Below are 20,717 nucleotides of genomic sequence, written 5' to 3'. Positions count from 1 at the left end.
GTCTCCTTCCCACTAGGGAGTCCCCTAGAGAAGGAATTACAGCATCCTTCTCTTCACCCAGGACAGCCAGCTCCTGGTGCATGGCAGAGGGCCAGTGAATGAATGAATGAATGAATGAATGAAAATGAGTGGATGAATAAAATTATTGCCCAGAGGGTCCTCCTATAAGGGACACTACATCTAGAGCACATTACCCATGGTGCCAAACATGGGTGCTCCAAGCAAACACCACCTCTTTTTTTTTACACCAATGTCTTCCCAGTCAGACCTTATCACCTCAAGGCACTGAAAAACTGCCTGTAAGCCACAGACCACCTGCCAGAAGGACATCTCTTGGCTTCTATTTTTTCTTTTTAAGATTTATTTATTTGTTATATGTAAGTACACCGTAGCTGTTTTCAGACAGACCAGAAGAGGGCATCTCTTTATGGATGGTTGTGAGCCACCATGTGGTTGCTGGGATTTGAACTCAGAACCTTTGGAAGAGCAGTCAGTGCTCTTAACCGCTGAGCCATCTCTCCAGCCCCTGGATTCTATCTTTTAATTCAGTGATGTTCATTCCTTCTTGAAGCACTCATGCCTTTCAGAACATCTGAAATGTGGTCTTCCCAGCCAGTTCTCTCATCCCCTCTGCTTTGGAAAAAATAACAAAACAACACATTATTCATACTGTAACCACAAAATCGACCAATCTGATGATGGTAAGACATGGATTCTCAAATAAACAATGGGTGGGCGATTTTGCCCCACGTGGGCAATTATTAGCAACATCTGAAGACAGTTTTGGCTCTCAAGTCTTAAGCATGGCAGGTGAGCCATTGTAGTACTTCTGGTATGGAGTGGAGAAGGTTAGAGAGGCTCCAAAGCCCCTGCAGTGCCCAGCACGACCTCACAGAGCAAAGAATTCTCTAAGAATGCATGAGTGTGGAGGCAGGAGTAGAAGCTTGAGGCTATCCTGAGCTACGTAGGGAGCCAAGGCAAGCAAGCAAGCTAGACTAAGTCACTAAAACAAGTCTCGCTTCTCAGTCCCACTGTCAGGAACATGGCCTCACCTGGGTGTTTAGGTCAGACTAAGCTGCTGTGTGCACACAGACAGGATAGCCAAGGCTATACCGAGAAACCCTGTCTCGGGGGTGGGGGTCGAGAGGGGGAAAGTTAAGGTTAGCTTGTTGATATGTGGAGTCAGGCTACAGCTCACCCCTGACGAAGAAGCCTTTAGGATGAGAGTAAAGAGGCAGCTTTAGGGTAACCCTTGCTCAGTTTAGCAGTCCCTGCACCATCAGGCTGGGAATAGATACTACTGTAATGCCATTGGGTGCAGATTCATCCGGTTATAGATCCCTTAGGAAAACAGCGGAACTGTAAGTACTATAATATGCATGAAAAAAAGAAAACGAGTCAACACAGGGCAAAAGGAAAAAGTTAAAGCAAAAGGAATTCACCGATGACACTTCCTGTCTTCAGGGAGAAAAAAAATAGGTCTGTTTGGCGACCTGTATGCTTCCTTGTGTATCAGTTGGATCGAGTGGCTTTCAGCACGATCGACCCCCCTTTGGTATGTTCTGGTTTTCTGGGTCGAAGTGCAAGGGCTCAGTCTTAGAACACTGGCCTCACATACATTCTGTTTAATATCTGGCTGCTCCCTGCAGCCATCACTGTGAGCCTAGGAGATGGTGAGAATCTCTCAGAGGAGTGAGTGGGTAACATTTTCCATCCAGCCCAGCGGAGTTGCTATCGGAAGCTGCACTCTGGACAGGCATGCGCACTAGAGAATCCGAGCCCCTGCAGTGAGCGTTATTTTGGAGGAGCAAGGAGCAATCTTTGTTTCCTTTACACGTTTTTTTTTTTTGTTTCATTTCTAAGAAATGCAATTTTATTACTTTCGAGCACAAGCAGCAACGTTGAGCCCAGCTCAACAATAACATGGCTTGCTGCCTAGAGGGAGCCTCTCTCTGACAATTAGTCATGGGTAAAAGAACAGTTCTGTGGGGTATGAAAATAACTTCCTATCTAATAGAGACATCTCACCCCACAGTCATTCCTGCACACACTCACCCCACACACCCTTAAAGTAAACTTCCCCTCACTGCTTTGAGATCAGAACCTACATCAGATTAATGAAATACAAGGTGATGTATTTTATCACGTTGCTACAGACATTTGACTTACGGGAGAGACCAGTGTAAGGGGCAAAGAGAATTTTCCTTTTACCGCCCCCCTCCGAAAATTCTGTACTTTGAATCTGACAGCGGGCAAACTAGGAGAATCTCATATAACTTCATGACGTTCATACACATTGGGGCACTCACAAAAACATGAGATTTGAAGGCAAGACAGATGGTTGAGATTTATCTAACATATGCAGAGTTTCTGGGTGAGAGGTGGAAACAGGTTAAGCAAGAATGAAGAGAGGAAGCCAGGGTAGACAGAGGCTGTCTTGTTGTCCCAATAGTCTCTCACAAAGCAGTCCTAAAGGATTAGTTAAAAGCTGTACTTGTTGGACCTGAAGAGATACCTCAGTGGTGATGCGCACTTGCAGCTCTTCCGGGCAACCTGAGCTCAGGTCCCAGCTCCTCTGCTGGGCAGTTCACAGACTCCTGTAACCCCAGCTGCTGGGCAGTTCAGTCTCCTGTAACCCCAGCTACAGGGCATCTGAAGATCCCCAGGGCTTCTGCAGGCACACACACATAGAGATACACAGAAATACAAATTAAATCTTTTCTTTTTTAAGGTTTTTCCCTCTTAATGTTCCACCATTGAAGCAAACTCCTAAGATAAGGCATAAAGACAATAGGTGTCCTGGTTCTGAGCCTCAGAGGTTCCTGTTCTCACCATCAGCAGCTCTTCCCAGGACAGAGACTCCCAGGAACCATCGGCTACTCCTACCAGGAGAGCACATAATGGTGGGAACACTTGGCAGGCAGGACTCCTTCTGACCTCCCTTAAAGGGTCCCACCAGCTCCCAGGAGCTCCACCCTGGAACACAAGCCTCCGACACATAGGCCTTCAGCTAAAGGTCGAGATCTAAACCACAGTTCTGTGCAAACGTCAAGAAAAGGCAGACACTGATGCTTCTCTGCTCTCTGGTTAGGAGCTGATCTGGAGAAGGGGTTCCTGGCATTGGCATTCCACAGCAGGCACTGCCTGCCCAAGCTTCCAACTTTCCGATGCCATGCCCTGAGCCCCAACACCAGCTGTTTCCAGCCTGAATATCCCAAGAGAAACGTGGATAAACATACTAGTATTTTTCCACAGAGTCAGAACGTATTGAATAGCAATAAGTTCACAAAGCACAGTGGTTTCATCGGCGCAGCCAGCCAGGGACTTCTGCTTTCCTTGATAGCCCAGCTGTGGCAAACACAAGTCTGTCTGCTTGCTTTATTTTTATAATAAATGACTAACACTAATGTTCAGATGCTGCATTATATCTTCATGGATGCAATATGTGTAGGCCACCAAGTGTCTCTAAAGGGTCAAATGGGCTGCAGCAGAATTCAGTGTGTTTCAAGGAGACCAGAAAGATTGAGAATCTCCTCGAGAGTAAGGTGCAGAACCCAGGCTGCAGGGTCAGACGGAGCTGCAGAAGGGAATTGCAACGGAGTGAGGGGAGCTGTGGGGAGAAAGGCAAGACCAGGTCCAGGTAAACACATGAGTAGACAGATCCCAGACAAATGGATGAATGGTCAGCGTTTCTTCCGGGCTCCGCCCAACAGTTACCTAGCAACAGCCAGGTAGGAGCCTGGCTGCTATAAAAAGACTGTTTGCACCTGCCTCCCTCCCTCCCTCCCTCTGTCTCTCTGTCTCTCTCTTCTCTCTTCTCTCTCCCTCCTTCTCTGTCCCCCCTTCTCTCACCGCATGTTCCCAGCTGGTCTCTTCCCTTCTTTCTCTCTCTCCTCTCTCTCTCTGTCTCTCTCTGTCCCTTCTCTTTCTCTGCCTCTACTCCCTTCTCAACTCCCCCTTCTCATGCCCCAAAATAAACTTCATTTTATACTAGACCCATTGTATGGCTGGTACCTGGGGGAGGGGGAAAGGGAAGGGGAGGGAAGGGCCTCATCATGGGCCCACTAAGGCACCCTCTCCTGCCACATCATACTACTGCATTACAAAACATTATCAGTCAGCAATTTGACTAGCCCATACAAACAATGAGGACCAAGCCAAGTTGGAGCCTCTGCGACAGCCATGAGTTTCTGTCTGTCAGTCCCTTCATGCACATACTGGCTGATCAGATGGCAGGTTGATGCATCTGTCACTGACAGCGTTGGACTCTTCCTTTTTATAGGGTCTGGGGGGGGGGGGGGAGTTTGCACCATTCCCTCAGTCTGGCATGGTCACCAAGTTCTCAAGCCTGATTTTCGTGGTGATATGATTTTGGTCCCAGTTTACTCTGGTAAATTTAGAGGGTGGCATCATTTCTACTTTCAGGAATATCTTATTTATCAGTTTATGTCTTGTGGGTGATTCCAGGCAGATGGCGTTGTTGACACATCTATCAAGGTACACAGGCGCTCTCCATCTTCACAATGTAGTCAAATATTGCTTGCCAAATGGATTCTTTAAGGAAACGTTGGGGCTGGGAGAACCACTATTTTTATACAGTGCAGAGAGACTTTGGGCAGGGCACAACCAGATCTCAATGCAGAATGCTTTTAGCAAGGATACTAGGTCTACACTGGTGAAGTTACATCTGTTCACAGTGTGGCTATAAAGAGCTCCAAGAAAAAAAAAATCGTGAGATTATATCATTTCAGTGACTTCGCCAGCTTAAATATGCAAAACCATTTTTATCTGGGCACATCCGGGAAGAGAAATAGCTGGCGCCTTAGAGCTCTGTTAGGTAAGAGTGTTTGTACTGACGAGGATGCGTAATGTTAAGAAGTATATATCACAGGGTCCATCCACTGCTCCTCACTCACAGCTCTTGTAGCCCTCGTAATTTCCCAAGAGAATAGAGCAAGAAGAGTGTCTTTGTCCTTAGTTCCTGAAACAGGTAGAGAGCCCAAAGGGTGAGAGACAGCCTTTATTTACAAAAATCCCATTTCAGAGTACCCCTGAGCTCATGTTAATGAGGCTATTTGTGTAACACCCCCCCCCAGATAACCCCAGGATTTGGTTCCCTCTGGTTGCCAGGGCAACCAACCATATGCTCAGAGGGTTGACACCCATTATTCCCCCTCTCCCCAAGCTGTCTTGGTGGACAGAAGCTTAGGATGGTCACCACTGGCCAACAGCTTGATCAACCACAGCCGTGTACTGACTGGAGCTTCTGCATATGCCGTGAGAAGCTGGACTTGAGACTCTGCAGTGTCTGTGGCGTGTGCTCCCGGAGAGAGCCTAGAGACGGCATATCCCTTCCTGCGCACACACCTTATACACGTCTTCTTGTCCTACACAACAGGCTTAGAAATGCATGCAAATATTCTCTGGCTTCTGCAAGCCGTTCTGGCAAATTCACCTAACACAGTTGGGAGGGGTACTAGGGAATTGATTGACAGGCCACTAGTCAGAAGCAGGGAGCACACTGCTGCTTGCAGCTGGCACCTGAAAGAAGAGTATTCTTTTAGGATCGAAGCTTTGACCTGTGGAATCTGATGCTCCCCGGTTAAGCAATGAAGAATTAACTTAAATGGGGGACATGCTACTGTGATTCCAGGGGCAGCCATTTCAGGTCTGTAGGGTATGTGGAGAACTCCCCCCCCCCAACACACACATTTAGTTGAAGGTGCATTTTGTTCTGTGAGAGCAAGTGGGAGCAGAGTGCTTCCTGCTGAGGGTGTAACAGAATCCAAAGGTCTGAGGAAACTGCAGCCGCCACCTCATCAGTTCCATTCAGAGCAGAGAACCGTACGCCGAGATGAGGCTCCTTCAGGTCCTGAACATTTTAAGCTGAAGCAACTGAGAAAGCCCAGACGCAGGAAAGTCACCTTACCCTTGCATGCTCTCCTGAAGCAGATCACAGAAGAATCGCCTCTGGCTGAAGATCATAAGACTCACTTCGGAGGGTTTCTGCCCTGCACCTGGAGGCCAAGGAGAATTGTGCACATAGAGCTTGCTGAGTTCCAGCCTTTTCCTCTAGATTTCTTGCTTTCTTTCTTTTTAATTCTCTTTATATTTATTTTTTACAGTCCAATCATTATACCCATTCTGGCCCAACCTCCCACAGTTCCTCATCCCTTTCATCCTCCCCCTGTCTCCATGAGGATGCTCACCCCCTCCACCAGGCCTCCTCACTCCCTGGAGCTTTAAGTCTCTTGAGGGTTAGGTGCATCTTCTCTCACTGAAGCCAGACCAGGCAGTTCTCTGCTGTCTATGTGCCGGGGGCCTCATATCAGCTGGTGTATGCTGCCTGGTTGGTGGCTCAGTGTCTGAGAGATCTCTGGGGTCCAGGTTAGTTGAAGCTGCTGGTCTTCCTATGGGGTCACCCTCCTCATCAGCTTCTTTCAGCCTTTCCCTAATTTACCCACAGAGGTCCTCAGCTTCTGTCCATTGATCAGGTGTTAAGTATCTGCATCTGACTCTTTCAACTGCTTGTTGGGCCTCTTGGAGCTAGGCCCCTGTTTGTGTCTGAGCACACATCAGTAATAGTGTTAGGCCTTGGAGCCTTCCCTTGAGATGGATCCCAATTTGGGCCTGTCACTGTACCTTCTCTCCCTCAGTCTCTTCTCCATTGTCCCTGCAGTTCTTTCAGACAGGAACAATTCTGGGTCAGAGTTTTTGACTGTGGGATGGCAACCCCATCCCTCCATGTGATGCCCTGTCTTCCTACTGAAGATGGACTCTACAAGTTCCCTCTCTCCACTGTTGGGCATTTCATCTAAGGCATTTGAGTCCTGAGAGTCTCTCACCTCCCAGGTCTCTGGAACATTCTAGAGGGCCCCCCCCCACACACACACACACCTCCTACCTCCTAAGGTTGCCTGTTTCCATTCTTTCTGCTGGCCCTCAGGGCTTCACTCCTATTTCTCCTTCCTACCCCTCAATACCTGATCATGCTCTATTAATTTTTAACCTGAAACCAATTTTAAAAGGATATTTGTTTTAAGATGACTTATAAGTTGTTGTACAGATATTGGATCTCCATCCCATCTAGGCAGGTAAACATAGGCCGTGGGGATCCTACTGTCCTGGGCATGTTCCCGAAGGAGCTACACGTCCTTAAGGCTTTACTTGGGCACCCCTGCTTTGCTCTTTGTACAGTGTTGCACAGCAAAGCCTCACTTGGTAATACGGCTCACTGAAGACTCTACTCGAGGGACATAGAGGAGGATTCAGATTTTCAATATAGTTTTTCTTTTTCTCCTTCCCTCCTTCCTTCCTTCCTCCCTTTCTTCCTCCCTCCCTCCTTTTCTTCCTCCCTTCTTCCCTTCCTTCCTTTCTTCCTTCCTTCTTTCCTCCCTTCCTCAATTCCTTAATTCCTTCTTCCTTCCTTCCTTCCTTCCTTCCTTCCTTCCTTCCTTCCTTCCTTCCCTGACACAGGTTGTCACTATGTAGCCCAGGCTAACCTGGAACTCATTAAATAGACCAGGCTGTCTTGGAACTTACAGAATTGCCTCTCTTCTCCAGTGCTAGGAGTTAAAAGGTGTTCGCCTCTACCTAATTCCAGAAAAGAGTTTTCTTGAGAAGTCTTTGCAGCTAATAATCACTCTTTCTGTGCCCACAGTTCCTCTTCTCTGTTCCCATGTCTGACTCAGTTCCCTTCTTAAGACACGTGTGCCCAAATGCTCTTTGTACTGACCAGTTCAAGACTAAAGAAAAAGTACTTAAATCAGTTGTCTGTGCTTCTCCCAACCCAGAGAGAGTGAGCGTTAACATACACACTCGCCAAGCCGCAGAGCCTTTGTAACGCTGGGGTCAACCACAGTTTGAAGCTTCTTATTAATAAGTTTCCTTGGTCCCCTGGGGGGGACTGTAACGGACCTTGGCCCACAGCTTAGAGGAAGTGCTACCATTTGTATCACAGGCTCAGTCTAGGTGGAGTGTAAAGGGTATGAGTACTTTACTGGGTAGACACACCAGGCTGAAGTGACCCTGGGCAAAGTCTCTCCACGCTCCTTTCTCTGCCTCCTTGTGGAGACATGAGCAAGGGACTTCGTTAGCTACTTTTGCATCACTGCAATCAAACTAGCTGATGGGAACAAGGGAGGAAGCGATGGTTTCAGGACACGGTGTAGGAGGAATCTGTCTGTCCTAGTAGGTAGGGCTCAATGGAACCACTTATCTGTAGAGGTGAGCATATAAAGTGGCGACTAGGAATCTGGGAAAGTGGCAGGAATATGAGAAAGGGGGTGTCCATCAGAGGTCCACCCCGGCCCCCCCCCAGAGACTACTGCCACCTAGGCCTTACCTAGACCTTATCAAAGGTTTCATAGCCTCCCATACACACACCCACACCCCAGTTAGCACAACCAGTCAGGAAACTGCCCCAAACATGAAGCCGGTGGGAGAAATCTCAGATTCAAAACGTAACAGGGACGAGACAAAGCCAGATCATATATAAAACCAAGAAGACTCCTGATTTGTCAGCAACCAGCCCAGGAACACCATGCTACTCATTATCTACAGTAACCAGGCCAGGAGGCCAAACCTGCTTGGCTGAGTCAGACTCCCAGGACGCCATAAGGTTATCTCCAGCAAATGATTGTCCAAAGGTTCAACACTTGATTAACAGCTGATGTGGTCTCTGATTTTTGTTCCTGTTTCCAATTAGGGCCAATCAGGAAATGTCAAATATGGACTTCCAATCAGTCACATGGGATGCCCTGTGTTTAGCTAACCCACCTATTTATTCACAGCACCAGGCTCTGGTCAGAGCACAGCTTCAGGCTTCCCTTCCCCACTGCAAAGCTTGTCTGATTTTCTGCTTGGTTTTGAGTCTCTGCCATACAAAAGTGGTGACTGGATCCCTTGCAAGCTCTGACTAAACAGTCTGGTTTTCTCTAATTGAATTGGTTTCCACTGACTTTTACGTGGACCTAATGTTTTTGATTGCTACCCAAAATTACATTTGCTCAACAAATATTTATGGAGAAGCTAATTAATACTACTATGTTAGATGCCAGAAATCTGGGTTGAGTTTCCAGACTAGTGAGAGAGAGTAGCATTAATTGCATAATTACATCAACAGATATCACATCTCAACTATCAGGAGAAGCAGCATGCTGTGCTATGAGGACCTAAAGCACTTGTTCAGAGCCAGTTTCTTTGAGGAATTTACAACTACCCTGAGATCTGGAGAAGGACAAGATTGTAACAGGCAACAGAGAAGAAAGGCCCAAGTCAAGGTCATGGGCGTTGTGGATGAAACCAAAGCCTGGAGAAAGGTGAGCCTGGTTGGAGGTCATAGAGCCCAGAGACAATGCCAGAGAAAGTCTAATTGAGAGACACATGCCAGGTCTCCTTGGGTCTCATGGGCATTTCAAGGGAACTTTGTCTTGATCCAAACACAACAATATAGTAGCCAACAAGGACTGTAAGGTAGCCGTGTTTGCATAGACAAATGTTGTAGTTATGGGAAATCTATTGTTTATTCCAAGTTTGAAAAAAAAAAACCAGCAGGAAATAGATAAGCTTTGTGGGTGTGGAAGAAAATAGATAAGTGTAAGATTTAGTAGGTGTAGAACACAGGGCTCAGGGCCAGGGACATGGCTCAGTAGGTAAAGGTGTTGTTAAAGTTTTAGGAGCCGAGTTCAGCTCTCCAGCACCCAAGCATTCTGATTTGCTTTCTGTTGCCATGATAAAAGCCATGATACAAAGCATCGTGAGGAGGAGAGGATTTCTTTCCTTGTATAGCTTACCATCTATCATGGAGGAAACCGGGGCAAGAACCCAAGAGCAGGAACCTGGAAGCTGGCACTGAAGCAGAGAGTGTAACTGACTGGCTTGCTTTCAGTGCCTTGCTGAGCTGGCTTCCTTAGACAACTCAGGACTACCTCAGTGGTGGCACCTCCCCAGTGGCCTGGGCCTACTACCTCAATCATTAATGATGAGAATGTACCATAGACTAGCCAACAGGCCAATGTCATGGAAACATTTTCTCAACTGAGGGTCCCCCTTCCAAGTTGACTCTAGTGTGTGTCAAGCTGACAAATAAACTAACCAACATGCCAAGTAAATACTGTGTCCGTATGCTGACCTGCCCACAATCCCGTCATGCCAGATGTGGAGACAGGGTGCCTGAAGTAAGTTGGCCAGCAAGATTTGCTGAATCAGTGAGGTCTGCTTTCAAGTGAGAGAGACCCTTTCTCAATAAACAAGGTGGAGAATGATTGACACCAGATATCAGTCTGTGACCACACACATGCAAGAACAGTGACCAGTGATGCTTAGGGAAAGAGGCAGACCCAGGAAGACTGAAAGCGTCCCTCAGATTTAGTAGTGGCTGGACAGCTGGATGGAGCAGGAGTAACACAGTCACAGAGCCACGGAGGTCTGAAGACCGAGCAGAGCCCGGAGAGCAAGAGAGCAAATCTAACTGAGCGTGCTGTATGTGGCTGTGCAGGACAGAGGGGTAGGGTGCCAGTTATAATGAGGTGGGGCGGGGAAAGGCAAGGGAATAATCAGCTAAGAGTTGTTTGTCCCCTTTTTTTTTTTTTTTTGACTTGGATTGTTTTGGTCTGCAGATATTTAAAACCAAAGAGAAAAACCTTGAGGAAAAAACCAGTTGAATGTGAAAGGTAACTGCGTAATTCCCTGGGGAGGGTGGTCCATAGCTTCTGGTTTCTGAGGTGGCCAAAAGGGCGGAGATGAGGTAGGACAAGGCAAGAGCTCGTCCATCTGGTGAGTTCTATCTTTTCCTGCAAAGTGGGAGGCTCAGTCATCTGCCAAAAGGGAGGAGGAGGAGGAGTGGGCATCTGGGAGCAAGGGGAGGGGATCTCAGCGAGACTCATGAGGGAGGGGACCAGAGACACAGAGGCAGTGTTAGGCTCTGGGGAAGTTCGGTGAAACCAAGCATGGTGGAACCAATGAGGGCTTCCCCTAGCAAGATGTATGTGTATGTGTGTGTGTGTGTGTGTGTGCACATACATCATGTATACATACATATGTACATAAGTATATAAATGCATATAGATATGTATCCTATATACAGACATATAAAACACACATATCTATATGGAAATATCTACAAATATAGATATGTACATTTACAGATATATACATGCGTGTGTATGTATATACTTTGCTTTTCCTTATGATTGGATATTGCCAGAAAACAAAGTGAGGAATGAGCTGGAGAGATTATCCTGAGAAAGCCTACCTGGTTTAGGATTCAGGAAAGAGACAGTGGACAGATGGGAGAAGAGGGGAGGGGGCAGGTGGCCTCACAGAGCCCTGTGATGGGAGGACTAGGAAAAAGTCATGCTGGGACTGGTTCTGATGTGTGGTAGTTGTGATTAGCTGCCATTTCCCTGGCCCTTCAATACACTCCGAGATAACCCCAGAGAAAATCGTCGAATAGCAAAGTTAAATACTTTGCCATGAAGCCACACCACTTAAGCTTTGGGGCCCTTCATCTGCACACCCTAAAAGAGTCCTAGTTAACTTCTGTATTTGTTACAGTTTAGCTATGCCCACGGTTTCTTCACAAGCTTTGGCTGGAGAATATAAATGAGAGTCTGGAGGTGGCTCTTTCTTAGCAGCACAGTGCCCCATTCCTTCACGGTATCTGATTATAATGAAGGAAGTGCCGGGAGGAGCTGCGCCCCCCTCACCTTCATGGCTATCCATTAGCAAAGACTCCCAGCTGTGGAGAAGTGAATGGGGCTGGAGATGGGGGTGAGAGCTGCCCTGCGTTAAACAACAGGGGGACCACCCTTAGCCACTTGCTCTGGGAAGCTGGCTGTGAGCCTCCTGGAGTGTCTGACTTTGAAGCCAGTCACCAGGAGCTCAGAGGTTAAGAGCACTGGCTGCTCTTCCAGAGGTCCTGAGTTCAATTCCCAGAAACCACATGGTGGCTCACAGCCATCTGTAATGGAATCTGATGCCCTCTTCTAGTGTGTCTGAAGATAGCAACAGTGTACTCATATACATAAAATAAATAAATCTTTAAAAAAAACAAAACAAACAAACAAAAAAAGCCAGTCACTCACCTCATACTCTTGGCTTCCTGTGTACTGCACTGTAGACCTTCTGTGTTTGAACTTTTGCCTGTGGTAACCTATCACCTGTCACAAGACACACCTTTCAGTCACCCAGGCCCCACCCATCATGTTCCTCCATACCGTCTTTATAAATTTTCTTGTTCGGAGACACTGCCAAAACTCTGACACTGTGGTGACCCCCCCGTGACCATGACACATGTAATATGCTTATGTTTGCTTGATCCACAGGCTTTCCTGGTGGTCTCTTTGGGAAGTCAATCGTAAACACAAAGGTGACATTGGCTGTGACCATGTTACGCATTTCTCACTAGGATGCTGACCCATTTTCTATTTACCTGTAATGGGTCTGAGCCAGATCAGCTGCAACCTAATCCTTTTCTCAACCAAGAAGGCATAAGACACATGTTCTAAAATGCCTGCTCTCCCAGAAGTAGCTACTGCCTCTTGCAAGAGAGGAAGCAATGGGTCTGGCTAATGGGTTTGCCCCTTAGGAGTTTCTAGTTGACTCTACCTTATTCGTTTTACTTAGAACATTATATTCTTTGCATGAATTCAATTGATTACATTTCATATCGGTTCATGGCTGACTTTGGACTGCTTTTCCAGTCTGCAGTGAATGTGTTAGAGATGTCCAGAATATCTACCCCACTGGGCCTGTTTGGGCGTGCGGAGGAAAGATGTACTTAGATAGGATTGGCCCTTTTAATGGAGGTACGTCTTTGCTTCATTAACAGACTCTCCATTGTCCAAGTTGGTCATTTTTGAATCACTGTATTCAGTTTGGCCAACCATTGGTCAAATAAATGTTTAGAGAGAATGTATTTGTTGTTATTATGATCATATTTTTAAATGTCTTCTTGGGGACCTAAAATATCTTTATAACATAATAAGTGTTTAAAATAAGCAGACATAACCTCTCCCGCATCCTACTCCTGTCTCAGATACAAATCCTGCACAAATGCATGCAAATTATGCAGAAGCCCTACTTCCTACCCCATATTTATTTATATCTCCCCGAAAGTCTAGTTACCACTCACAGGTTCACAAATCTGTTTCTCCTGCTGGTGCTCAGCCCTGAGAGGTCTAAGACCTAGGGCTTAGTGGGAAGTGTTTGGGTCTTCAGGAGTGCCCCCTTCCCCAGGAAAAGGGGTGTGTTCCTTCCTTTCAGGACTGGGAATCAAACCCTGGACTGTGTACCTTCTAGGGAAATGCTCTATCCTGAGCTGTACTCCTGACCCTTGGAGTTTTGAGACAGAGCAGCCCAGGTTGCTCCTGAACCTGGGAGGACACCTTTGTGCTAACTTTACATTCTTCTGAGACCTTGATTTGGTTCTCAATCAGCAAGCCTGCCAGCTTCCCCCCACCCCATGCCTCTAATATCCTCCTCACAGGCACTTCTGCTGGGGTGCTGTCCACCCTGAGAAGATGCCCCCAGAAGGACCTGAACAACAGCTGCTACAGCTGTCTTTGGCCTTTCAGCCTCCAAAAAGGTGAGACAAATCTCCCTCTCCCTCTCCCTCTCCCTCTCCCTCTTCCTCTCTCTGTCACATCCTCAAGAAACTGAAATCATACTAACACAGTCTACACAACACTTTCCAGCTTTGTTACCACTCATTGGCTCATCCCAGAGCTCGTGAATCCTCGCCATGGTTGTTAGGTCATGTGACATGGGAACAGGTTGTAGTTTCTTTCTTTCTTTCTTTCTTTCTTTCTTTCTTTCTTTCTTTCTTTCTTTAAGTAGGTCTTATTGGGTATTTTCTTTATTTACATTTCAAATGTTATCCCCTTTCCCGGTTTCTCTCCCTTCCGAACCCCCCAACTCATCCTCCCTCCCCCTGCTTCTTAGAGGGTGTTCCTCCACCCAGCCACCCAGCCACCCACCCACTCCCACTTCCCCACCCTCAATTACCCTACACTGGGGCCTTCATAGGATCAAGGACCTATTCTCTCATTGATGCTTGACAAGACCATCCTCTGCAACGTATGCAGCTGGAGCCATGTGTACTCCTTTGTTGATGGCTTAGTCTCTGGGAGCTCCTGGGGGACTGGATGGTTGATATTGTTGTTCTTCCTGGAGGGTTGCAAACCCCTTCAACTCCTTCGGTCCTTTCTCTAACTCGTCTACTGAGGACCCCGTGCTCAGTCCAATGGTTGGCTGCTAGCATCCGTCTCTATATTTGTAAGACTCTGGCAGGGTCTCTCAGGAGACAGCCATATCAGGCTCCTTTCAGTATGTACTTCTTAGCATCCACAATAGTGTCTGGGTTTGGTGTCTGTATATGGGATGAATCCCCAGATGGGGCAGTCTCTGGATGGCCTTTCCTTCAGTCTCTGCTCTACACTTTATCTCCATATTTGCTCCTGTGAGTATTTTGTTCTCTTTCTAAGAAGGACCAAAGCACCCACACTTTGGTCTTCCTTCTTCTTGAGCTTCATGTGGTCTGTGAATTATATCTTGGTTAATTGGAGCCTTGGGGCTAATATCCACTTATCAGTGAGTGTGTACCATGTGTGTTCTTTTGCGATGGGGTAACCTCACTCAGGATGGTATTTTCTAGTTCTATCCATTTGCCTAAGAATTTCATAAATTCGTTCCTTTTAATAGCTGAGTAGTACTCCATTGTGTAAATGTACCACATTTTCTGCATCCATTCTTCTGTTGAGGGACATCTGGGTTCTTTCCAGCTTCTGGCTATTGTAAATAAGGCTGCTATGAACACAGTGGAGCATGTAGGGTTGTAGTTCTTGTGTGTTTCTTCTTTTCTCAGCCAAGACTTTTTGGCAAGTGTTAATCCGTAAACAAACACTTTCATTTACTCCAGGACTATCTTCTTCTTAAACCGCAGCATTCCATGAACGTCCTTCTATTGACTGTTGACAAAAGTCCAGGTCTGTGAGAGATATCGGCAGCCATTCTCAGACAAGATTCTCACTCATTCTTCCAGGTTTATCTCCTACTATTTTTAAACACAATTTAGAAACAGCAGCAAAGCCAATGTAGCCAGTTCTTTCTAACACACCCAGCATCTTTCTCCCCCACCCCCACCCCGCCCCACAGGGGCCTTTGCTTGTCTCTCCTTCAGCATTTCAGTACCAGCCGTTGTTCTCTGAGAGGCTCAGTCAGTATCATTCCCAGGAGGAACCAGCAAAAATCAAAATGAGGACAGGATAGAGCCAACTCCTGCTTCGCAGTGGGGATGGGATCAGTCACATAAAAATGCTTCTGACTTGAAAATATTTCCCTGCTTCTCTTGTCCACTTGCTCTCTCTCCCTTCCTATTCATCTTTTAATGGTGATTGTAGCAGAGGTCCTGGGAGCTACCTGCAAACTGGCTGAACCCCTCTCCTCCCTCCCCTTCTCTCCCCTGCCCAGGGACAGCTGGCTCTCCTCTACCCCTGCTCCTGGCTGCACTGGATTCTCACGGTCTTCCCAAGCAACCAGTAACTCAGCACTAGGGCCTTTGAATGCACACTATTCTCCAGACTTTGGGGTCCGTTGTCTTTTGTTCTTTGAGACCTGCAGTTCTGCCTTGCAAGCCCTCTTGCCCAACCTTCTCCCAGCAGAGGGCTTTGCCTGTAAGTCACAGTACTAAATCAAACAAACACAAAAACCATCATTTTGTAACCTGAACAACACTTCTGTAGTGAAAACTGGCATTTGCAAATTCCCTAGAGCATATGTTCAAACACTGTTGAATCTGAACCCCACAGTAAGTCAAGCTGCTTTCTCGTTGGTTCAGTGTATTTCTAAAGATTTACTCAAGACTGGGAAAAAAATCAAGTGTCTAGTTTGGGTTCATTTTATCCAAGAAGTGTTGAGAGTGACCTAGAACTCAGGTAGCAGATTGTGGTATCTGTATAGTGCTAAATAATTGGTAGGGCTTCCGTTCATTTGTTCATTTGTTTGTTTTGCAAGAAGTGTCTCTCTATGTAGTCCAGGCTGCCCTGAAACTCAATACTTAGCTCAGGCTAACCTTGAACTCAAAGTCTGCAGGTCTCTACCTCCTGACTCTTGAGATTACAGACACGTACCACTGCGCTGAGCCTTTTTTTTTTAATTCTTTTTTATTTTCTGTTAAGTTATTAAATTGATGGAAGCAAAACAGCCTAGATCTGACCCAAAAGAAAAAGTCATAGATGTGGTTTGTGAAATTCCTCCATCTTTGAGCAGGACGTTCCCACGATTTCATGGCAAAATCAGCCATGCGTAGCTAGAGCCACGGCGGCAGCAGCAGCAGCAGACCAATGTCCCAGTGCTGAAGTCCTTGGGCATGGGTGACTGTCCTTTTCAGAGCCTCTTCCTCCAAGTAGCTGTAAGTGGCTCACTCCTTAGGATTTCTTTGTCCTTGAGAGGAGGCTTTGGCTGGCCCTGTGACTAAGATCAAACCTCGAGGAGCTGGCCCTGCTGACATCAAATGCGTTATTATTTCCTTTCTCCACCTGTGTTGTGTCACCTTCCAAGCCCCAGAGAACCAAGGGTGGCCGTTCTGCTGCTCTGAGAAATTATAGAATATTTGATCACAGACAGGAGCAGGTGCCAAATGGAACATGACATGACAGATGTTCATCCAGAGAAGGGGAAGTTAGCCAGCACATCATATCTCTTTATCTAAATGATCCCAAACCTTTTGCTAATCCCCCGTGGGATTAACTCCCTGGCTCTTCCATCAGAGACCTGTCGGGGGCCGATCAAACCAGGAAATTCTGAAAATGATTGCGTTCATTTTCCAGACTGAGATTTGAAAGCCAGAGTCCCAGACGAGTTGAATGCTGTCCTTATCAATCAATGGCTGCCCATGGTAGACGTGGTTCTAGAAGAACCTGAAGGGACCTAGTATCTCCATCTACAAGAAAAAAGTGTGTCCATTCTTTGTAACATTCTTTGTTATCACAAAGCCTAAGAAAGAGAGAATTTACTTTGCAAAGGGACCCACTCCCAGCCACTCTAACGGGCAATGCTGCAACTTTATCCAGCCAAATCTATTACAGAAAAATCTAAGGCGTCAAGCAGAGCCAAGAAAAGGGAGGCTCCTCGGAATCCAGCTTCTCATCCCAAAAAAGCTAGTTGAGATCAGAATCACACTTTTAATCATTACATACCAGAGTGGTTGTTCGAATTCTGTCTGACTGTTCCTTTAATTTCTTTACAGAGATCAGTGGTATGAGCAGGCTTCATGACCAAGTACAGCCCACCCTTACTCCAAGGCTTTTTAATAAGGAAACTACTTGGAGATCTGGGACTTTTTACTGTGAAAACCTGTTGCTCTGAGCAGGCCATCAAAGCCCACTGGACCACAGGGTCAGATAGCTCTAACCCTTACTGGCCTTTCCTAAACACAGAGGTCACACTGTGTGGGATGGATAAGAGAGATGCCACCAAGGAAGGAGAATACAGGCTTCAATTTATATCTCAACCCTTACCCACCATGCTGTGGCCAGAGCCTTTGCATTCTTTCCTCTAAATTCAAATGTTGAAGTCTTGACTCTCCTTAGATGGTCCTAGGAGGTAGGCACTTGGAGAACTAGACTGCGATTATGTTGTGGAACTCCCAAGAATGAGACTAGTGTCTTCGTCAGGGTTTCTATTCCTGCACAAAATATTATGACCAGGAAACAAGTTGGGGAGGAAAGGGTTTATTCAGCTTACACTTTCACATTGTTGTTCACCACCAAAGGGAGTCAGGGCAGGAACTCACACAGGACAGGAACTTGGAGGCAGGAGCTGATGCAGAGGCCATGGAGGGATGCTGCTTACTGGCTTGCTTCCCCTGGCTTGCTCAGCTTGCTTTCTTATAGAACCCAGGACTACCAGCCTGGCATATGAAGTGGAGATCAAGATGCTCTGTTTCAAACAAGGTGGAAGGTAAAGGCGAATACTCCAGGCTGCCCTTTGACCACTATGGGCATATGGTAGCATACCCATCCCTCTCATAAAACAAATTAGAATAACTCTGACTAAGGAAGACCTCTCAATCTGCACTGCTCCATTAGTGACCTCAAAGGCATAATGTCCTTCTGTGACAATCCACCAGATCCCTGACTCCCTACCAGTCAGAACAAGGCTAATACCAGCGGACTATGGAAGATACTCTGACTCCCTCTGTGTGGCACTATAGCCCACGCATGAACCCACATTCGTTATTGATTTGGGTATAAATATTTAAAATGCCTGTCATTTCATTTTTTTTTTCTTTTTTTGAAATCTGGAGTGACATTTGTAGGAATGAGCACCGTATGTGCCTTGTGATGTCTTCTCAGTAGGGCCAGCTTGGCCTCACTGTATGGTGCCATCTCCCCAGTGACCTCCTGGGAGACCTTGTTTCTTACCCTGCAGAATATTTGGCCAGAGACTGTGAGCAGTAGGAGAAGGGATGGAAGTACCCACTTACTGCCGTCATTCCCACCTTCGCCTCATCCAAAATTCTGACTCGTTTTGGCTCCGGCACTGGCTGGAACGTGTGCTAGGATGGGATTCCATGGGGCTCCTTGATTTGTCTCTGCAATGCACAAAAATGCCTCCCCACTCCAAATCCCAACATTTTAAGACATAAGCTGGATCTATTAGATGGGATTTCATACTGGGAGCAATGTGAAAAGTCTCTTTGAGAGCCCGTGCCTCAAATTTTTGGCTGAAATGAATTCACTTTCTCATAGCAATGCACTGCAAGATAAGCTTTATCTCTACCTCAAGAAATCCTGGCCAAAGGTACCCGTCTAATCTCCTAGATCATGCTATGATGACACCCTTTCTTTGGAAGAAAGTTTAAGGCCCAGCTGACTCTCAGCCAGGGTCTTTCACAGGCTTTGTGACAGACATTTCTTTTTTTTTTTCCCTTCGGTAACAGTTTATTTTCATATTGGGAAAGGTATCTGGAATTGGGTGCCTCTGTTGGGGAGGGGGTGGCGGGGAGAGACGGTCCTGACTCAGCTGTAACCCAGAGGGACGACACATCACGTCACGGGTCCCCTTCGGCAGGGAATGTGTAACTGTTCACAGCCTGTGACAGACATTTCAAACATGTGACCATCCCTTGGCCTCTGAGCAGTTTTACCACAAATGAGTGTTTCCCCACCGACCGTTGGATGTTCACAGTCAAGGCCAGTCCTTGCAACATCCAAGTGTTCAAAGAACTGCCATTGAAGATTCACCTGTAGCTTGGATTCTGATTGGTAACATCGGTCCTGAGAATAGAGCATCTAGATTTGATCTGAGGTTCACTCTTCCAGCATCTGATGAGCAAGACGGCTCATCAGGTAGATGCGCCTGCATGCAGGTCCAGGAACATAAGGATGATTCTGAGATTCTATAACATGGAATCAGGAGAGGACTGAGCAGTCTTCTGACATGCACAGATGCGCCAAATGCACATGCTCTCACACAGGCAACAATAAATAGAGATATGAAATGTAAGATTTGCCCAGTGGCAATGCTGGCACAATGGTATGAAGGAACTTATAGCCCATCAATGCCACACTTACCTTAGCATAGTCAGTGGTGTGCCCTATTTTCCCACATTATTAAAAAGGAAATCTGGGGGCTGGTGAGATGGCTCAGTGGGTAAGAGCACCCAACTGCTCTTCCGAAGGTCCAGAGTTCAAATCCCAGCAACCACATGGTGGCTCACAACCATCCGCAACGAGATCTGGCGCCCTCTTCTGGAGTGTCTGAAGACAGCTACAGTGTACTTACATATAATAAATAAATAAATAAATCTTTAAAAAAATAAAATAAAAATAAAAAATAAAAAAATAAAAAATAAAAAGGAAATCTGGCTGGTGAGGTTGCTCAGTAGGTGGAGGTACATGTATGTTAAGGCTTGGTGCCCTGAGTTTGTTCCCTGGATCCTACAGATAGCAGGATCCAGGATCCTCGAGTTTCCTGGGCTGTCCTCTGGCCTCCACATGAATGCTAAGTGTGGAGCATTTATATTATATAATGTGGAGCATTATTTGTTTATATACTCTAAACAAACACATACTTTAAAAGGAAAGCTAAAAGGAACAGGAGTTCAGACATGGCCTTTAACTCTCTTCTTTATATATGAACACAAAAACACTTCTTTCACAATGTATTACTTTACTGCATGCTCATGAAATGGGCAAAGGTGACTGTTGTCTGTAGCTTTGCTACCCCGCCTAAGCTCTGGAACAGGTTGTGCTACCGACCCCACCCAGCTTCCCTTGAATCCATGGATAAAAGACACACACACACACACACACACACACACACACACAGACACTTGTTCCTTTTCAACTTGCCTTCTGACACAATTGCTGAGCACTACTATCTCCCACCTGGAGAAACGTTCCCTTAGCAATATTCTTAGCTCCTGACCTCCAACTCGCCCTAACTTTAGTTCTTCATTTACATCCCTGGCCGCCTGCCTGTAGGAGTGACCACAGGCTACCGCTCCGCCTGAGACCTCACATGTCTGGTTGAAAGGAAATAAAACTTGAGACCTGTGATTCATGTAATGTATGTCAAATAGCCCAAAGAGTTGTTTGTGAGCTTTGAAACCTGGGGCTGAGAACATAGCAGAACAGACCAGGACATGCCTGGGCAGGCCCATCGCTTCCCTATCTCCCACCCCTCTGACCTCAGGCTGCTGATGTTTAAAT

The 20,717-nt window shown here is 46.5% G+C and overlaps 2 long non-coding RNA genes across 2 annotated transcripts in view; both read right to left on the bottom strand.

The window, feature by feature from the left end:
* Window positions 1–480: 480 nt before the first annotated feature.
* LOC115029708 overlaps window positions 481–20,717 on the bottom strand; it is a 29,830-nt gene continuing 9,593 nt past the window's right edge. Inside the window, exons 2-4 of the long non-coding RNA XR_003835257.1 lie at window positions 5,930–6,017; window positions 2,516–2,671; window positions 481–633 (exon numbers count right to left, since the gene is read on the bottom strand). This is a non-coding gene — a long non-coding RNA (uncharacterized LOC115029708). The remainder of the gene's footprint in view (window positions 634–2,515; window positions 2,672–5,929; window positions 6,018–20,717) is intronic.
* LOC115029709 lies at window positions 15,897–17,825 on the bottom strand. Its single transcript, XR_003835258.1, has 3 exons — window positions 17,795–17,825; window positions 17,524–17,686; window positions 15,897–16,942 (listed from the first exon to the last, which is right to left on the bottom strand). It is a non-coding gene; the product is annotated as an uncharacterized LOC115029709 (long non-coding RNA).

This window comes from Mus caroli, chromosome 17 (assembly GCF_900094665.2).
Source record: "Mus caroli chromosome 17, CAROLI_EIJ_v1.1, whole genome shotgun sequence".
In the NCBI taxonomy this organism is placed as follows: Eukaryota; Metazoa; Chordata; class Mammalia; order Rodentia; family Muridae; genus Mus; species Mus caroli.
Note: the sequence above shows the minus strand (reverse complement) of the source record. Positions and strands in the feature narration are given on the sequence as shown.